Genomic DNA, 13,003 nt, shown 5'->3' with positions numbered 1-13,003 from the left:
ATTTGATGAGCTAAGGGAAGAAGTCCAAGGTTAGTGGCTTTCAGCCAGTTTGGAGGAATAGGATCCAACCATGATGGAACTGTATTCATAGATGAGAGAAGTTTCTTTAGAGAGACAAGGGTAGGAAGGTTAAAGTCACAATGTGAGGATTGAGAGTTAGGCAAAGAAGGGAATTGGAGTGGCTCAACCAGAGGAGAAAAGGATGATTCAATTATAGAAATCTTTGTAACAAAGAATTGGGCTAGAGCATGTGGAGTAGGAATGTCAGCTGAGAAAGTAGTAGCAAATATAAGCCTGGAGAAAACAGAAAACAAACGTTTAGTAGAATTGCCTGAAAACTTAATCTGTTTTGAAAAATAAGCTCTTTTTGCCTTATAAAGTTGAATTGAGAAAAACTTTTGTTGTGTTTTATACTAAGAGAATGTGGAGCCCTATGCCTGTGCCAATAGTATTCAGCCTGACTAATCTGTCCTTGATGATACCATGGTTGAGACAAATAAGATGCTGGAGTTATGCAATCTAGAGACTGACTGAGATAAGTATTCCAACAGGTAGCCTGCTCCTCAAGAGGCAGCTCAGAGAAATTGTCCAGAAAAGCAAAGTCAGAGAGAAGACAAATCTAGCTGATGTAACTGTCTGGTCCAGTAACCAGAGGAATAACTATGTCAAGAGTATGATGGCCTGGGTGAGTTGGGAAGGAGATATGTTGAGTAAGCCCAAGATTTTCTAGGAATTAAAGAAAGGAATGAGGGCAGGAGTTAGCGACCTCAATCTGCAAAGGTTTAGTGGCGTTTTTGTTTTTTGTACCTGGGGCAATAGAGGGTTAAACTAACTTGCTCAGGGACACAAGGAGCTGCAGTGGGAATTAAATCCAGTTTCCCTGGTTCTCAGGATACTACACTAACCATTAGGCCCCTCCTCTGCTCTGCCTCTCCACCTCCCTCCCAATCACTCTGTAGACCCTACATTTTTCTGTGTCTTCACCTGCCTCTTCCTTCCTCTTACTCTGCACAGCTCCAAAATGTTTCTGTCTCTCTTCCTGCCTGCCTTCCTCCCTCCCACTCTCTGCAAGACCAGTATTTCTATGTCTATCTGCCTCCTTGCCTTTCACTCAGTCTCTGAGAGTCCAGCATCTCTCTGTCTTTCCCCTTTCTTCCCCCTTCCCATGCAGTCACAAATTCAATGCAGGTCCAGAATTTCTTTATACTACCCCATCCCCAACATGCAAACTTACTTGTCTTCACTGGTGATTAATGCAGACGGACTTCAGCCAGCCCAGGAGCTTCTTGCCTCCTGCAATAGCAACTTCCTATTGCTGTATGGATGCTACATGGCTAAAAGAAGGCCTCAGGGCTGGGAGGTGGCCTGTATTAATCACCAGTGAAAAAAAATCATGTTTGCGGGAACCTGTGGGTTGTGGGACAAGAAAGAAATGCCAGAGTAGAAATGTTGGACTTACAGAGTTTATGACTGGAAGGGATGGAAAATAATGGAAAGAGAAATCTTGGACCTTGGGGGGGGGGGGGGGGGGGATTTGGGCTAGAAAAGATGCATTACAATACATTACAATACATTGCATTAAAAAGCTCTTATAAACCACAGTTACCATTCAGGTTCAAAGTGGCTAACAATAAGAGCAACTAGATAATAACTAGGAATTACATCGAAATAAAGATTATTATAAAACTAACACAAAGACAATTAAAAAATGTCAACTAAAATGACATCAAATTCTCTAAGATCATGCTATGCTATGCTGTATGATTCTTATATTGCATTAAGTTCAAAAGAGATTCGAAGCAGATTATAAACAATAAGTCCTTCAGGAGAATTTACAATTGCATATCTAATACATTGAAACTAAAAAATAAAATAAAATAAATTTCCTTATCAATTGCACATCTCAACAATTAGTTACAGTTGCAGGCCTAAAACATATTTTCTAAACAATAAAGTTTTCAATAGTTTTCTAAAGCAAAGATAATCTGTAGTTCCCCTAATAGTTAATGGAAGAGTGTTCCACATTAGTGCTGCCTGATAGGTATTGCATTGTCTAACAATTTATGAGATTTTACAGGTTTCGACAATGGAAATTCCAGCAGTAGTTTCTCATATTCCTTGAAGATAAACCTGACAACATTTGAAAATGAACTGTCATATATGTATGTAATTTTCTATATAAAAACATATCAACAAGAACTTCAAAATGTAACCTAGCTTCAACAGGGGGCCAATGTAATCTAACAGTAGGGGAGTTATTGAATTATATTCAGACATAGAACAAATCAATCTGGCTTCTGAATTTTGAAACAACTGAAGTCAACATTTCTGAGACTTTTTACAGCCTAAGAAAATGACATTACAATAGTCCAACTGTGAAAGGATTAAAGATTAAACAATAAGTGCCCTGTTTACTAAGCCGCACTGTAAGCATGATAACTTTTTAAAGCACACTAAAAATTAACATGCACTAACAATAGAGACACCCATGTGTGTCATGTTAGTGCATGCTCATTTTTAGCACACGCTGAAAAGTTTGCGTGCCTACAGCACATCTTAGTAAACAGGGTCCTAAGTCTAGATACTTGTAGTTCAAGAAACTTTCTATCTGCTTTCAATTTTTTAAAAAATAATCTTACCTACTTGATTTCTCAATGTAAGAAAACTTCTCACATTGAGAAATCATTCTACTCAACTTCTACTCCAAGGATTCAGGAAGAAAACTTTCTCATTTATAATTCAAATCTGATAGCCATAAAGTCAGGTACATATTCCACAGATCTGGTCTCCCAATGCAAATTAATTTTGTCTTAGTTTTATTCAAATTCAATTTCAATTTCGGAGAAGTAACCCAAGTCTTTATTAATTCCAGACAATGTAATAATTTCAATTGAGTATCACATTTAGTCATAGGGTGTGGAAAAAAAAGTAATGTAATCCTAAACATATGATTGAGTATTGTTCTTCTCTAGAACTACACCCAAAGACTGCATCAAATTGTTGAATACAGTGGGAGAGAGAGGTGAGCCTCAAGGGACACCACAATGATCCCCCGGGGCTTAGTTCTTCACTCATTTTGACCATATAAGATCTTGTCTCTAATTGAGGACCCTGTTTTGAATTCCAAATTCATGCAGGATATATATTGCAATAATTAGTGGTTGGCCAAGTCAAAGGCACTAGTAAGATCAAATTGTATTATTAAAGAACAATATTCCTGACTCAATATCTGATTGCCAAGAGAAATCAGCGAGCCCACCACTGCTTCTGTACTGAACCCTTTTTGGAACCCAGACTGGGAGATATGAAGTAGGTGAAATGTATCTACATAAGAGTCCAATTGACTGGTAATCCATCTTTCCATACTTTGTAACAAAAGGGGATTTGAGGCAACTAGACAATAATTGGTAACATCAGAAACATCCCCCTTTTTATTCTTCAGTATAGGTGTCAAAATGTTTTGCCAGACATGCATTTTTAGGGTAGAAGAACAAGATTATTGGATGAGGGGGTAGGTTAGGGGAGAAAGTATAAAATATGCTGACTCTTGGGTGGGACAGAGACAGAGACATGGAGAAGAGATGCTGTAATGGGAGAGAACATAAAGCAAGGATGCAGAGGGGCAATTCTTGAAAACAGATTTTGAACACAGAGGGGCAATGCTGGGAAAAGGGTGATGCTGAACACAGAGTGACAATGCTGGATATAGAGGGAAGATAGAGGCAGGAGCACAAAAGGGAGATACTGAACAGGAAATATAAGGACACAGAGGGAAGATGGACGGTGCGACATAGAAAGAGAAAAAATGCCAAATGATCAGGAGATCGTGGAAAGATAGCCACATTGAGCCTGCAAATAGGTGGGAAAATGTGGGATACAAATGTAACAAATACATACATAAATATAAAACTGAGAAAAACAGAAAAGAGACACTGGAACCAAAGTGAATGGAAAAATAAAATGCTCAGACAACAAAAGTAGAAAAAAATTATTCTAAATTTATTGAAATATTTTGGTTTTTAGAAATGCACATTTCTGAGAGTGGAACAGAGCAGAGTGGAGGAGTAGCCTGAGAACCCGGAAACCAGACACAATTTCATGGCAGCTGCCTGTGACTCTGGGCAAGTTGCCTAACCCGCCATTGCCCCAGGAACAAAATAAGTACCTGTATATAATATGTAAACCACTTTGGCTGTAAGCATAGAAAGGCTATATATCAAATCCCATCCCCTTTCCTTTCCCTATATCTCCAATATTGCAGTGCATGCAGAGTCTGACTTGAGGCTTTCAATTTTTTGCCTTCATATCTCTATTAGTGCTGTCTGCTACCTTGTTTTGCATTTGTTAAGGGTCTGCCTATGACAGTGACATAGTTAGGACTGAGAAGACCTTGGGTGGAAAAATTGAGATGCCCCCTCCCATAACACCATTGCTTCCAAGGTAGTATGGACAGGGGTGAGGGGGAGGGAGAATGCACATTTCCTAAAGCTTATATATTACTGTTGATAAATTCAGAAAAATATACTTTTTTCCTACTTTTGTTGTCTTCAGTGTTATTTTGGTCCCAGAGTTTCTCTTCTGCTTTTCTGTTTCTCTTTTCTTAATTCTCTCCAGGGTCACCTGTCTTCTGGCATTTCTTCTCTATGCTCACCATCCATCTTTCTTGTGTGTCTGTATCCATCCTGATAGACACAGCTGAGCAAAATGTGTGAAAGGGAAGACTGGGCCATATACTCAGTATCTACTGCACGGGAATAAGGAAATAGAGAGAAGCTTTGGTGACAGGGTATAAACATGCATTTCAAATATCAGTTGGTATTTACATATTTTAATATATTTTAGTGATCATCACAAAAATGAAACATGCAGCAACATCTGAGAGACAGAAAGGCACAAAAAATTGTGACTGACCAAGTTTTTTTGGTGTTCCACTGGAAAGAAGAGAGAAGAAATCTGCACTGGAAAGAGACTGAGGTATCAGAAAGTATTTGCACTGGAAAGAAGAGAAAAGCAATCTACTTGGGAAAGTAAAGTGGAACTGGCTAAAGCAAGTGAAGCATCAGAAAGCAGAAATGAAGTGCAGACAAATGAACTGATGGTAGAAGCCACCCCTTCAACTAGCCAGGGTCAAACAGTAAAGGGGAGATTTTCAAAGAAGACTGGTACAAAGAACTTAAATGGCTTAAATTTGATCAGAGGAAAAATATAGCTAGTTGTAAGAATTGCATTTCCTTTTCTAGCTTTGCAGATCAGAATTCTAAGACAATGAAAGGCTTTGCAGGCCCTTTCAAACTGGAGACATTTAAAAAACCTGAAAAATCAATTCTGCATCAGAAATGTGTAACATATAAGAATGTGCTGTTGGCACCAGAAGCTACACCCTTAGCCATATGCATGAAAAAAAAGGATCAAAAATTGATCATTTGAAAACACTTTTTAATGTTGCTTACTATATTGCAAAGTACAATAAGTCTTTTTCTGGCTTTGAAAAGTTTTTGGAACTGACTGGTAAATTAGGGATTGTGGTACGAGATAAGTATAAAAAATGATAAAAGGTGCAAGGAGTTTGTCTCACATATTGCAAATGTCATAAGAAAAGAACTGGCTAGAGTGCTACAGGATGCAAAATATGTGAGTTTCATATTAGATGGCTCTACTAATAAAGCAGCTGTTGAACAATTGATTTTATATGTAAGGTACATAATGAACAATGGAGAAAGAGAAGTATTGCTGTCAGTCATACCTGTTGATAATGCAACTGCAGATGGATATTAATTTATTTATTGGTGTTTATATCCCACATAATCCGAATGTTAATTATTCAGGTCTATGTGTCTTATAATAATTAAGACTAGAAATGTATACTATATATTTTTACAAGTATGAAGAAAACAGTGAGATTTTGAAAAGAGCAAACAAATAAACATATCATAACATTTGCTAATTAGTTAATTTTTTTTGTTTTTTATTACCTATTTGTAAAGATGACGCATTTACACTCCAAAGGTAACTTTGTCAAGAAAATTGCCAGAGTTTATAAAGAAAATAATTATGGAAAACTTCCCTGTAGGCAAACAATACAGGTATTAGTCCACAAGAGGGGGGCCTGTCCAATACACAATAACCTGAGAGGAGGTATGTACAAAAAGAAAACAAAATCCAGAATCTATTTTAACTGTACCATCCAAAAAAGAATGAAGCTGTGAAGGCTCAAAGAAATGAAAATTAGCACTATCTATCTGTAATACATACTTACACGGGAACCTTAACTGAAATTTAGCCCCCATATTCAAAGCTTCCTGCCGCATACAGAGAAACTTCTTCCTTCTCTCCTGTATCTATCTGGAAACATCTGAGAAAATCTGAATCTTTCCAAATGAGGTAGATTATTGTAAATAGAGTCTAAGCAAAGCTTCCTTATCTTAAAGAAACACAAGTGAGTCCAGGAAGATGCCAAGAAAATCCACTTCTTCTTGCAAACTCTCCAATAGTTTAACAATGCAAAATTTGTTAAAAAGGAATGCCATGAGAAATTTGTGAAATATTAGATAGTTGGTAATCCTTTTTATCTCACCAGGGAGGGTGTTCCACCATTTTGAACCTGTATATGAGAAATTTCTGTTCAATATGGATTTATATCTGATGTTTTTATAGCTAGAAAAATTTAGTATGAAATAGTTTCTTGATATAGTAGACACATTGAAAATAAGTAAGTCTATCAGCTTCATCATGTAATTTGGGCTCATGCCATAGATAATTTTGAAGATGAAAGTACATGTTTTAAAGATGATTCTGGCTTTGATTGGTAACCAAAGTAATTTAGATAACAGTGGGGATGCCCTATCAAATTTTAAAGCTTTGTATACGAGCCAAGCAGCAGTATTTAGGGTAGTTTGAAGTCTTTTGATGATGGATTCCTTATTCCCTAAATAGACTGAGTTGCAGTAATCTCTATATAATAATTGGTCAATCTGCCTCCCTGGATGGCTGGCATGCTGACTGGGTTCGTAACCGTATGCTAATGAGCTTATGTCAGCTCACCTCCAGCATTCCCTTCCCTCTTAATGTCCTGCCCTCATAGAAAGATGAAATGGCATCAGAGGAGGGCGGGACACTGAGAAGGAAGGCAAGGGAAGGCTGGAGGTGACGCGAGCTGAGCCTCTCGCCGCTGCAACCTGAGTTATGGATGGGAGGGGAGGGGAGAGGAGAATCGCTGGACATGGGTGAGATGGGAGGGAAGGGCAGGGCAGGGGAGAATCACTGGACATGGAGGGGAGGGCAGGGGATAGAGATGAGAAAACGCTTAGACGATAGCCTTCCTTGGTCCGGTTTCATTTGTTCCGAAACAGGCGTTTTATCTTGTCCAGTTGTAAAATGACTAATGTTTGTACAAGGGAACAAAAAGTAGAAAACGGGAAGAAAGATGTAATTCTTTTCAGCTTCCATAAAGGTTTTGGTTACTACGGAATTAACTTGATCTTCACATCATAGGAATTGGTCGATGATGATCCCAAGAATTTTCAAATTAAGTTCCATTGGATAGTTCATCTGATTGATGGTAAAACTGGTCTGATTGTGGAAATTGTTAGAACTAGAAATTATGAGAAATTTAGTTTTTTGGATATTTAGAAGCCATTCATCAAGAATCGGATAAGCATAGACTCTTGGATTGGTTATCTTCCAATCAACTGATTGTTATTAATACTGATGGTGCAGCCAGCATGATTGGAACAGAAAGTGGATAAATAAATAAGGGGTCTTTTTACTAAGGTGCACTAACAGATTCAGTGCCCGCTAACAATTAGCATGCACACTGGGGGTCTTTTACTAAGCGGCAGTAATCCCAAAGTGGGCTTACCACTTACTAAACTGGAAGTACTGCCAGGCAACTGCAGCAGCCTGGTGGCAGTTCATACTCCCAGTGCATGCCATTTCTGGCACTACAAAAATATTTTTATTTTTGTAGCACTGGTGTTTACCCAGCTGTAATCAGGCAGTGCCAAACGCTGCCTGGTTACTGCTGGGTTATCGCTGGAGCCCTTACCGCCACCTCAATGGATGGTGGTAAGTGCTCCCCCCAAAATGGCTATGTGGCATGTGGCAAGTGATTCACTTGCCACATGGCCGTTTCTTTAAAAAAAAACCCAGCCTTTTACCCACTGCAGTAAAAAGGGGCCTCAGCACACATCAAAAACACATGCTGATGCCAGTGCAGGCCCCCTTTTGTTGTTGCTTAGTAAAAGAACCCTTAAATGATAAGACACCCATAGGAATATAATGGGTATCTTATCATTTAGCACATGCTAATCATTAGCATGTGCTAAATCTGTTTGCGCACCTTAGTAAAAAGACTCCTAAAATTCATCAGGATCTAAACCATGTAGTTGGTGTTCACTGTATTGAACATACACGGTGTCTGGGAAAAAAAAAGGAGTCCCAACATTTTTCCAAATAACCCCAAAACAAATGTACTATTATTAAAAACATATTACTATTATTAACAAAATGGTGTTTAGTAAAGAAGATAAAGTTGCATTTTTTGTGACAAAAAAAGGCATACAGTGCAAAGATTTGCTAAGGGAATGTCTTAATAAATGTTGAACTGCTGTATTTTCAAAGGTCATACTACATGTTTAAACAACTGCAGAGCATTTTGAAACTATGTAAGGGGTCTCATTTTTTCTGGACACTAATCTAGATTAAATTGAAGGGCCCTGTTTACTAAGCCGTGCTAGAGGCGCACTAGCATTTTTAGTGCACGCTAAGCATTAGTGTGACTAACCATGTAGATGCCTATAATATTTCTAAGGGCATCTACACGGTTAGTGCATGCTAATTTTTAGCATGTTAAAAATGCTAGCACACCTTAGTAAATAGGCCCCCTTTTACAAACATGGGCTTACTGCTGGCTAAAGAGGATTTACCGCCTGGCTACTACAGCAGCCCGGTGGTAGTTCCCACCCCCAGAGTGCCATAATATCCGGTGCTACAAAAATATTTTTATTTTTGTAGTGCCAGTGTGTATCCAGCTCTAATTGGGCATTGCCACACGTTGCCCGCATGGCCATTTCCTGAAAAAAAAAAAAATAAAGACCTACCTTTTACCCACTATGGTAAAAGGGAGCCTCAGTGTGTGTGAAAAAGACATGCCGGCCCCAGCACAGGCCCCCTTTTGCTGCAGCTTGATAAAAGGGGCCATAAGTGTCTTAAATGCAGTGAAAAATACAAAATATTTTGAAGATATTAATTCAATTTTAAGGGAACTATATACATTCTATCAGTATTCTCCAAAGAGAATATGACAAATGAAGAAAGTAGTTGAACGTCTGGAAAGTAAAATACAAAACTTTTAATGCCTACACAGTGTAAGATGGGTGGCCATGAAAGTAGGTGCACTCTCTGCACTTGTAACAGACTAAATATGTGTCATATTACTGCAGGGAAAGATAATACTTCTGTAGTTGCAAAGGGTTTGCTGAGAAAACTAATATCACTTTTGTTCATAGGTTCCATTTTTTTCTTGGACTACTTTGGAACATTTAAAAACCTGTCTGTCTTGTTTCAAAGGAAGAACTTTTTCTCATCACAGAGGAATTGCATGTAAGAAACACAATAGTATCCCTTGCATCGCAGAAACATGTTGTGAGGCAACATGAAGACAGATTTATTGCCAGCATATCCCTAAATGGAGTATATCAAGATGTACAGCTACATGGACTAAATAGTGCTACATGTTCTTCTACCAAAACTGAGGACAACTTTTATCCGTCATGCAAACAAGTATTTGGAAGAACAGTTTCTAACTCCTCATGGAAGCATTGAAAGGTGTACTATATAGTTTTTGATACTTTTGCTTTGCTGATGAGAACCAATCTGAAAGTGTAAGGTGTCAGTGAAATAACGATGATAAACAAAAAGGAGGAGCAAACCTCATGTGAACGTGAACAAGAGACAAAAAAAAAAGTGAGGTAGATCCATGGAGGATATCAAGTATTTTTTATTGGATAAACAGGTTAAAAGACAACCCGACACGGCCGTGTTTTGGCCCAAAAGGCCTGCCTCAGGGGTCTGGTGAATCTCTGATGTTATAGCAGAAATGCTTAATAAGATTGCTGTTGGGGTTCTTGCTGTAAAATCCTTGTATACCCTCAGCGGAACAACAGCACTGAAAAAGTGGCCATCCACCTGGTGAGAGTCAGTGCCACAAAATTTGTGAAATAACAACACTGGCTCAATATTTCCAGAACAACTTTTGTCACCAAACACATATATGAATGCATACAAGCTGTCCTTAATGAGTGGTATAAATTCAAAGTCCTCAGAAAGGGAAAGAAATTCAAGGAGTTGCTGAATTTAGCACTGACTAATGAAAGACTTCCTGTTTGGGGAAAATTGTTGTCCTTAGTGTCTGTGCTGCCTGTTTCCACTGTGTGCTATGAAAGAGGTTTCAATTTAATGAATTTTGTGAAAAACAGATTCAGATCATCAATGGAAACAGAAAGCTTAAACGACTTGTTGATGATCAACATGAATGGCCCCTCCGTGATGGAATTTGATTCTTCAAAGTCTTTGGATCAGTGGAACTTCAGTTCAAAAACTACAAGACGTGCATGGCCACAAGAGACCACATGATAAATAGGTCTGAAGGCATAGGGACATTTTCCTGAATATTTTTGTTATTATGCATCTTTGGGGAGCTAAAGGAGACCCAGATGTATACACCTGTATGTTAGAGATAATGAGGGGCATTTTCTAAAAAGACTGTCCAAAGAAAAAAGCATCCTATTCATAATGTCCAAAAAACTGGCCATCTCATAGCCATAATCAAACAGGAAAAACATCTAGATTTCCTGTTCTATTATATCTGTGAGATGGACATTTTTGCACTGAAGACAGTCACAAACAGAAGGCAAAATACTCTACTGGGAAAATGGCACCAAGTGGAAGGAGTAGAGTAATGAAACTTCTCACAGATGGTGTTCAAATCAACGTCCATTCAAAATTCTTCTAAAAACATTGGTGATGACCCAACACGATTCGTGTTTCAGCCTAATCACCAATGTTTTTAGAAGAATTCTGAATAAACATTGATTTGAACACCATCTGTGAGAAGTTTCGTTGCTCTTCTACATTTTTGCGCTGAAAACATAAAAAATGAATAGCTATTTTCCAAAGTGAAATATCGCAAGTTCTCGCTGGCATCATGTCCAAAAATGTAGCCAATGAAATGACACCACTAGAGCGGAGGACCGTATTCTACTACGTCAGTGAATAACAGCAAAGGAGTAGTGTGTTCAGCAAAGCTCTCCCGTAAGAAAACAGAAGGACACTGTTTCAGTATTACATGCCAACCATTCTTCTTTTTTTGAATCGAGTCTTTATTAAAACTGTTATCCAGAGATTCCTTTATCCTTCAGTAATCTTATGTACAGACCTCTGATGTAGGCTTTATGCTGAAACACACTTCTGTGTCAGGTCCTGAAGAATAAAAGATGTTGTTTATTAGATCCCTCATCCTTCTGTTTTCTTATGGGAGAGCCTTGCTGAACACACTACTCCTTTGGTGATACAAAAACATGGCCACACAGACATCCCTAAAGAGCATAGGAGTAGCCCACTGGTTAGTACACAGTAAATTGAGGGACACAGGTTCAAGCCTCACTATAACTCTTGTTTTCTGTAACTGTGATCCCTCCAGGACCTGAAAAACACCTACTGGACCTGAATGTACACCATTTCAATAGCCTTCAGGCTTGCAAGTGTCTTATATACTTAGGTACAGTAGGTATTTTTTCTGTTTCTGGAAGGCTCATAATTATTAAAAAAAAAAAAAAAGAAGACGAATTGATGGGACTCAAACATAGTAATATAGTAGATGACGGCAGAAAAAGACCTGCATGGTCCATCCATTCTGCCCAACAAGGTAAACTCATACGTGCTACTTTTTGTGTATACCTGACCTTGATTTGTTTCTGCCATTTTCAGGGCACAGACTGTAGAAGTCTGCCCAGCACTAGCCCTACCTCCCAACCACTAGCCCCACCTCCCACCACCGGCTCTGCCACCCAATCTCAGCTAAGCTTCCGAGGATCCATTCCTTCTGAACAGGATTCCTTTATGTTTATCCCACGCATTTTTTAATTCCGTTACAGTTTTCATCTCCACCACCTTCCGCAGGAGGGCATTCCAAGTATCCACCACTCTCTCCGTGAAAAAAATACTTCCTGACATTTTTCTTGAGTCTGCCCCCCTTCAATCTCATTTATTGTCCTCTAGTTCTACCACCTTCCCATGATTCATAGTACCCTGCACTAACCACTAGGCTACTCCTCTGACCTATTTATTGCTTTGCTTAGAATGGCCATAATACTTGAGGCTGACATAGATCATGATTTTCCTTTACAGTTTCACTTTCAGGGGAAAGAGAAGGGGACAGCAACCACTTGGAGATTAAGGAGGGGTCAAACCTTAATCCCTCTAGTGGACAGCTACTCAATTAAAGCAACATTTTGTAACTGGACATGACTTCTAAATAGATCTAGGTAAAAACGTCCTTCGTTTTAGAAATGGATGTTTATTCCCATTCTAAAATCCCTGTTGGACATCCTACTATTGGACCCTCCCTAGTCTCATCCAAAAAATGCTCTCTTGCTATTTGGATGTACTGCAGTGTGAAACGACCAAACTCTGACTTTCTAAAATCAGAATTTTGACATTTTCTTAGGCATTTTAAGATGTCCATCTGCTTTGAAAATGAGTGCTGTAGCTTGTGAAGTACATTTATTGCTGGCTGCATTCTGGTGATATAAATGTATGCCCCTCCCACCTCCTGATTTCTTCTATTACTACATATATATCCAATGAAATGGTTTCTGGTATTTAAACAAAAATGTAGTATTAGACAAAGGAATCCTCAGTAAACACTTAACAGTTTTTAATTTGTTACATCATTTAAGGAAAAAAGTTATCCAATACCCATTTCACCCATATTAAAAAGTAGCTG

The sequence above is a fragment of the Microcaecilia unicolor genome, chromosome 3, assembly GCF_901765095.1.
Source record: "Microcaecilia unicolor chromosome 3, aMicUni1.1, whole genome shotgun sequence".
In the NCBI taxonomy this organism is placed as follows: Eukaryota; Metazoa; Chordata; class Amphibia; order Gymnophiona; family Siphonopidae; genus Microcaecilia; species Microcaecilia unicolor.
The sequence above is the reverse complement of the archived record's forward strand: the minus strand, read 5'-3'. Positions refer to the sequence as shown.